This window comes from Pteropus alecto, unplaced genomic scaffold, assembly GCF_000325575.1.
Source record: "Pteropus alecto unplaced genomic scaffold, ASM32557v1 scaffold20, whole genome shotgun sequence".
Taxonomy (NCBI): domain Eukaryota; kingdom Metazoa; phylum Chordata; class Mammalia; order Chiroptera; family Pteropodidae; genus Pteropus; species Pteropus alecto.
Genome location: NW_006436298.1, coordinates 31,246,358 through 31,253,803, shown reverse-complemented (window position 1 = coordinate 31,253,803; position 7,446 = coordinate 31,246,358). Strand labels below are relative to the sequence as shown.

General features: G+C 30.0%; 1 non-coding gene across 1 annotated transcript; it reads left to right on the top strand.

The window, feature by feature from the left end:
- Positions 1 to 5,352: 5,352 nt before the first annotated feature.
- On the top strand, positions 5,353 to 5,458 carry LOC112480656. Its single transcript, XR_003046742.1, has one exon. It is a non-coding gene; the product is annotated as a U6 spliceosomal RNA (small nuclear RNA).
- The last annotated feature ends 1,988 nt before the right edge of the window (positions 5,459 to 7,446 follow it).

Sequence of the window (7,446 nt, the reverse complement as noted above, 5' to 3'; positions counted from 1 at the left end):
ACAAGATGGGAGCTTTCCAACAAACTGTATTTTTCAGATTTCCATACTAATTGGATTTAGTATAAATATCTTTCTATTTTTTCCTGACTTCCATTTTCTATTAACATCTTAGCAATCAGTTATATATGTATTTTTTCTATTAAATGTCATATAACTTAAACCCCTCTAGCTGACTTTAATATTATCACTTGATTTTTGATTTTCAACAATTTGATTGTAATACACTTAAGTATGTTTTTCTTCATATTTATCCCACTTAGATTCAATGCAGTATCTGCCAACTGATATGTGAAATGATCATCCATTATTTTTCCAAATTTGTTTCTATCTTAACTCTCTGTCTCCTTATGGGACCCTTTTTTGACCTATTTCCACATTATCTTTTATTCTATTTTATTTAATTTGTCTTCTTTGTTCTCTCTGTGTTTTGTTTTGCATATCTTTTCTAATGATATTTCTCTGAGTCCAGTATATAGCCTATCCTATGTTTAGTCTGCTTTGAATCATACCCATTAGCTCCACCTGATTTTTCTTTATAAATATATGAATATTCTATTAATATTATTCATCTTTTAATTCACATAGATATTCTTTTTCTCTTCTGTAACATGTGAACTACAGATAAGTTGAAGTCCTTATTGGCTAACTGTAGTATTTGTATCATTCTTGGGCCTGTTCTTATAATAGACTATTGTATCACTTTATTACTTATAACTTGTTTTTATTCATATAATTAGTAATTTTATGTCATATGTTGGACATAATACATTGTAGAGACAATGGACAATTTTGCCTTCTATTTCTCCTGGGCATATCTTTTACTTTGAGAGCATGTGCCTTAATTCTAGATTTTGGTCCTTATTTTTAAAGTATGTTTTTTTTCATTTCTCTACTGAAAGCCTTGGGAAATCACCAAGGTTACCTATAACTGGGCTTAAACTCCATAGTTCTGCAGAACAATGTATCTACTCGAAATCTATCCTGATTCCCTGTAGTTGTTCTCTGCTAGACATCCTGAAATTTAATACTTTCTGTGCATAGCTTTTCAGTGAGCCAAAGACACAGAAATAATTTTTTATACCATATCATGGCTCCTTCTCTGCTATGCCTACCTTTTTGAATCTTTGTTTCTAAACCCCAAGTCACCATAGCAACAATGAACTGTGATATTGTTTTTTCCATCCAGTGATACTGTCATCTTCTTTTCGAATTCTATTTACCTATATTGTGATTTCAGCAATGCTCTCACAGGTAAAGCCAGGATGAAAGCCTGAGGCTTCATTTTAATTTAATTTCTATGTGCTTCCTTCTTTCAAGTACTCTCAACCTGTATTGTAAATTCCTCCACTGTCTGCTCGAATTGTTGTACATAGATTTTTTTTTTTTTCCCACAGTGACTAATTGCATAGAGTAAGTACTATAGCATCTACGCTATCATGGGCAGAGCTGAGATTGGCTTTTTTTTTTTTTTTTAATTCTTAAAATTCATGGAATAAAGGCTTCCCTTGAGGTGTTAAATACTGTCTAAATGTAATAGAAGCAACTCTGCAGATGGAAGAAAGTAAAATTTCCTAACCCAAGTGAAGAATATGGCATAGATATGTACTACTTATCAAGCATCTCAATATTTTCCAACTCCCATGCTGTGGGATTTGTGCCAATTGTGGCAAAGAGAGAATGAGTAGAAATGACATGAGACAAGGCTCTATAAAAATCTCATCACCACTCTTGCCTTCTGAAAAGTCTTGATATGATTATGATTATTATGACATAATGATTTTTGAGTCACTTAGAGGACAATTGTCAAGGAAAACAACCACCAGTCTGGACTGTATATAAATAAGTATCATAAATCCTATTGTGTTATTCCACTGAGATTTCAAGATTTATTTTATGAATACTGCATATGCTAAAAGTACCCTTATTAATTCAGAAACTCAGAGTAGATTATGGATACTTTTGTTTCAATTTTTTAGTGCATTTTTTTACTAGGTACAGGAAGGTCTGACTAATGGAGAGAAGAGTACAGTTTTTTCAATAAAAGAAATAGAAAAAATATGCTGATAATAATACACATTCTTCTTAAGCTTACATGGAACATTCACCAAGACAGACCACATTCTGAGCTATAAAGCACACCTTAATGAATTTAAAAGAATAGAAATCATGCAACATCTGCTCTCAGACCACAATGGAATTAATAGGAAATCAATAATAGAAAAATGGCTAGAAAACTCCATTAACACTTGAAAAATAAGTAACATCCTTCTAAATAACACAGAGTTCGAAAAAGAAATTTATGAAAAGTTTAAAATTATTTAGAACCAAATAGAAAAGAAAACATAACATCAAAATTTGTGAGATATGGTGAAAGTAGTGCTTACAGAGAAAATTATAGAATTAACTGTATATATTAGAAAGGAAGAAAGTTAAAAATTCGATAATCTAAGCTTCCTCTTAGGATCCTAGAAAAAAGAGCAAATTAAATCTAAAGTAAGTAGAAGAAAAGAAATAATAAGAATTAGAGCAGAAATCAATGAAAGTGAAAACTGGTCTTCTGGAAAGATCAGTAAAAATCAATAAGCCTCTAACTTGATTAACTAAGAAAAAAAGAGAGAGGACACCAATTACTAATATACAAAATAAAAGAGAGGACATCACTATAGAGCCCATGGACGTTAAAAGGATAATAAAGGAATAATATGAGTGACTCTGCCAACAATGTATAAAAATAATTATACACTATGACTAGATGGGATGTATCCTAGGTATGCAAGGCTGGTTCAACATTTGAAAATCAATTAATGTAATCCATCACATTAAATAGGGTAAAGAAGAAAAATCATATGATCATATCAATAGATGCAGAAAAGGCATTTGACAAAATCCAACCTCCATTTATGATCAAAACTCAGTATACTGAGAATTGAAGGGAACTTTCTCAAATTGATAAAGAATATTTGCAAAAACCTATGGCAATATCATGCTTAACAGTGACAAACGTGAAACTTTACCATTAAGATCAGGAAGGCTGTCTGTCCCCTTTACTACTCTTTTCAACATTGTACTGGATATCCTAGTAACAATAAGACAAGGAAAGGAAATAAAAATATATACATTGGGAAAGAAGAAGTAAAATTGTCTTCGTTTATGGATGACATGGTTATTTATGTAGAAAATTTGAAATCCCTGATGCTAATAAGTGATTATAGCAAAGTTTCAGGATACTGGGTTAACATGTAAAAGTCAATCTATACCTTCTGATCAATATTGCTGTGCTCCTAAAATGCTCTAAAAATAAAGTCCATTAAAAATATGCTGTTAATATAGTAGCGATGTACTTGTCTTGAATCTCTCAACAAAACAGATATAGTAATGAATGTGATAAAGCACTAAATAAATGAATTAATTAAATAAAGTATTTTAAAACAAGTAGCAAAGTGATATTCTTTCAAACCACAAAATTCCATTGAGATGTACCAAACTACCTACACCTTTGTATATAACTAACCGTGCAAGAAGCAGTAGAAAGAAGACAAAAAGATTTCTGATAGCTGTGATGCTGGTAAACCCAGATGGCTAAGAATAATTTATTCAGAAAGCTAGAGAAGACACTGTGGAGTAGAAGCCAGGTATAACTATCTGAGAAAAACAGTTGAACAGCAGAGGAGGCTTGCTGTCTCCTTTGTAAGGATGAATTTCAAAAGGGACTTCAGGAAAGTTAGATAGTGCTGAGGTTGTCTGGGTGTCGTAAAATCTTGAAACAAGCTAGCCAAAGTTTCCTTCAAGGACAAAGTCTATGCAAAGAGAAAGTTTTGGAAATAGAATACAAATTAAGCAGGACAGAGATACCATGGGGCAAAAAGATAGAGTTGAGGCACGGGATATAGAAAAGGAGAAAGGAAAAGAGAAAGAAAATATTCTCATAAGAGTAAAAAAAAAGAAAAATGAAGGAGACTGTTCTTAGGCAGTACTCGAACTAACTTTTTGATGCTTCACAGTGAAGAAAGGTCTCAGCCATAAAGCTTTGAAAGTTCTCTTGGCACATTCCCCTACATGGGAAGATAATTTTAAAAATACAAAAAAATCCATCTTGTATAAACACTCATAATGCAATAGAATTGTGGTTGAATTTTATATCAAGTCATTTTAGGTAAAAAGAAAATTATGAGCAGAATAGACATCTTTCAGTGAAGACATATTGAAAATATAGGATCACCTCCCCCAAATTTTTAACTTGTAGCTTAATATTTCAAAATAAACTAGATGAAATTAAGACATGAAAGCATAAACCAGAAATAGAAAATAAATAGAAAGATTAAAATTATGAGATTTAAAGAGAGTTTGAAAATGAAGCTCACTGAGTTCCAGAATGATTTAGAAATAAATTTAAAGTAATTTCAGGAATGAAGATAAGTCTAAATAGATAATGAAAATTAATAGGTATCATAAATGATACAGTAAAAGAAATAAACAATAAAAAATAGAAAAAATAAATTTTAAAATCAAGCAAAAATTACACTATTTTAAAGAATAAACAAAAGGGTTAAAAAACCTTCCAAATTTTTATTATAAGATGAGTGAATATTGATTACAGAACTTAATTGCACTAAAGGAATCCATAAACCAATGATGCTCCTGCATATCAATAAAAATCTTCAATTTGTAAATTTTAACATAATCACAATAAAAAAATCTTTATATTTTCTTGAACCAGAAAAGTTAATTATGAAGTTTATTTGAAGGAACAAATAAGCAAAAATAGAGAAATCATGAAAACCACAAAAAGGGTGTTCTAGCCACCCCTCATAGAAAATGTATTTTATGTCCTCTATAATTAAAAGAATAAGATATTGGAATATAAATGGACCAGAATAGAAAATCTGAAAATAGACATAGTATTTCTAAATGAAAATTCAATATATTATAAACACAGCATCAAAAATCAGTAAGTAAAAAAATATCATTTATAATTAGTGTTGGATAAATGGCAGAGCTATGTGAAGAAAAGACAAAGTTATCTTCACACATATATGCAAGTATTAGAAGTAAATACATATGAATTTATCTATAAATTTGAAAATGGGGATAACAGTCTTAACTATGACTCACAAAATATAATCAATAAAGGATGAAATTAATCATTTTAGTTCTATAATTTGTCCAAAAAATATTTCCGACAAATAAATATAATCAAACACATAGACAAATGACAAAACAGTGAAACATAGTTGTAATGAAAAAGATTTGAAGGTCATCAGATCTAGTCATTAATAGAATTTTAAGATACAGTATTTGTAATATAGAGCAATCCAGATATTCAAATATATCCTAAAGATAAAGACATACAAGGTGTTGCTTCAACAGCACATATACTAAAATTGGAATGATGCAGAAAAGGTTAGCATGGACCCTGTGCAAAGATGACATGTAAATTAATGAAGCATTTTCTATTTCTAAAAATAGAAATGCAGCATTTCTATTTTAAAAAATGGTTAAAATGGTAATTTTATGTTATGTATATTTTACTACAATAAAAATAAATAGATGTAAAAAAAAATTAAAAATAAAATTAAAAAGTACACGGACATTTTAAACTATTTTGATAATCTTAATTTCAGTAAAAATATTGTTATCAGTTCATTCTGATTTCATATTGATACAAAAATATTAAAAAGCTAGCTGGTTAGATCAGTATCAGTAAGAACAAAAAGAATGTAAGCTGGGCATGATGTACCTCTTGATGTGATACAATAGGAAGATTATAATTCATCTTATGAAGTATTATTATCAAACAATAGAACAAATTTGATCAGCTTTCTAAATGTAATTTGTTTTTATAGGAAATAAAGTGGTATGCAGACCATCTTAAGTGATACAAAGGGATGCAATAAGCAAAATCCAGAATATGCAAAATTATATAGGATATGATCTTGGTTTTTTGACTAAATAAATTATAAGAAAAAAAGGAATAGAAAGCTTATAAATTAAAAGCAGTTTAAACCATACTAATAAAATGCATTGCATGTACTTTGTTTTCTAATTCAAACAAACAAACTATAAGTTAAAAGTACTATGAGATATTGTGTATTTCATAACATAAAGAATTATACTTAATTTAGGACTGATGAAAATATTGAGATTATGATTTTTAAAGTGTCTTTTATAGATACATACTGAAGGATCTTGGATATAATAATATGATATCTAGGATTTGGCTCAAAAAATATCTAGAGTAAGATGTGGGATGTAAAGTAGGTATAGTCTTAAGAAAAAGATATATTGACTGTTTTGAAACTGGATATAGGATCCATGGAGGTGTATTATGATACTGTTTTTTAATATATATTTATATTTTTCCATAATAATTTTTAACGTAATACTAACATTAATGTAACAGATAGTAACAAGTGAGGGAAAATCATTGTTTTTATTTACAAGGCTGTAAATGAGAAAAATCCATGAAAAAAGAACCCAAATTTATGCATATGTTTTATCTCTTAAAATCTTTTCATTTATGTTGCTTCAACCCACTGTCCAATATGTTCGTGCTTTCTTATTTTAAAATGTATATGCCTGCACATATAGAAAATTGTTAACCAAAAGAACTGGTCATGTCCTCTTGTGATAAGTAAGCATTTCTTGGTTGTTGTTGTTGTTGTTGTTGTTTTAATATAAACTGATCTTAAGGATTAGGCATTAAATGCCAGGTACCTTTTTAAGTAATTTGCTATATACTCTTCACCAGGGAGGAATGTGACCTCATTCCATGTTCTAGATAACACAACCGTGCTGTAGTGATTAGTACATCTGGTCAGATGGGAGAAAAACACATGGCTCTGCACTTTTTTAACAACTTACTCAGCCTGAAACCAGTTGGTTAACAAGAGATTTAAAAGCAAAGCATTCTCATGAACATGGATAATGGACTAGTGGTTACCAGAGGGTAGGGGGTAGGGGAGGAGGGGGGAGGTAGACTGAGTAAAAGGGGTCAAATATAGCGGGGAGGGAGAGGGTGACATGGATAAAGGGGATTAAATATATGGTAGCTGAGGGAAACTGGACTTCGGCTGGTAAACACACAATAGAATATATAGATGTCAAATTATAATGTACACCTGAAAATTACATAATTGTATTAACCAATGTTACCCCAATAAACTTAATAAAAAATAAATAAAATAAATAAAAAATTAAAAGCAAAGCATTAAAAAATCTCAATTAATTAAGCATCATGGCTAATAAATTAAATAAAACAGTGTATATTTATCTTACTGATGCAGAGGCAACAGGCTTCTGACAATGTTTATCTTTTGTGTTCTGTTGAGGTATAATAAACATCTAAAATTTTTAAATGTACAGTTCAAGAGATTGGGAGCAACAGTCATTTAACTACAACCACTGTCAGGGTTTAGAACACTCCCATCACCACAGGAGCCCCCATGT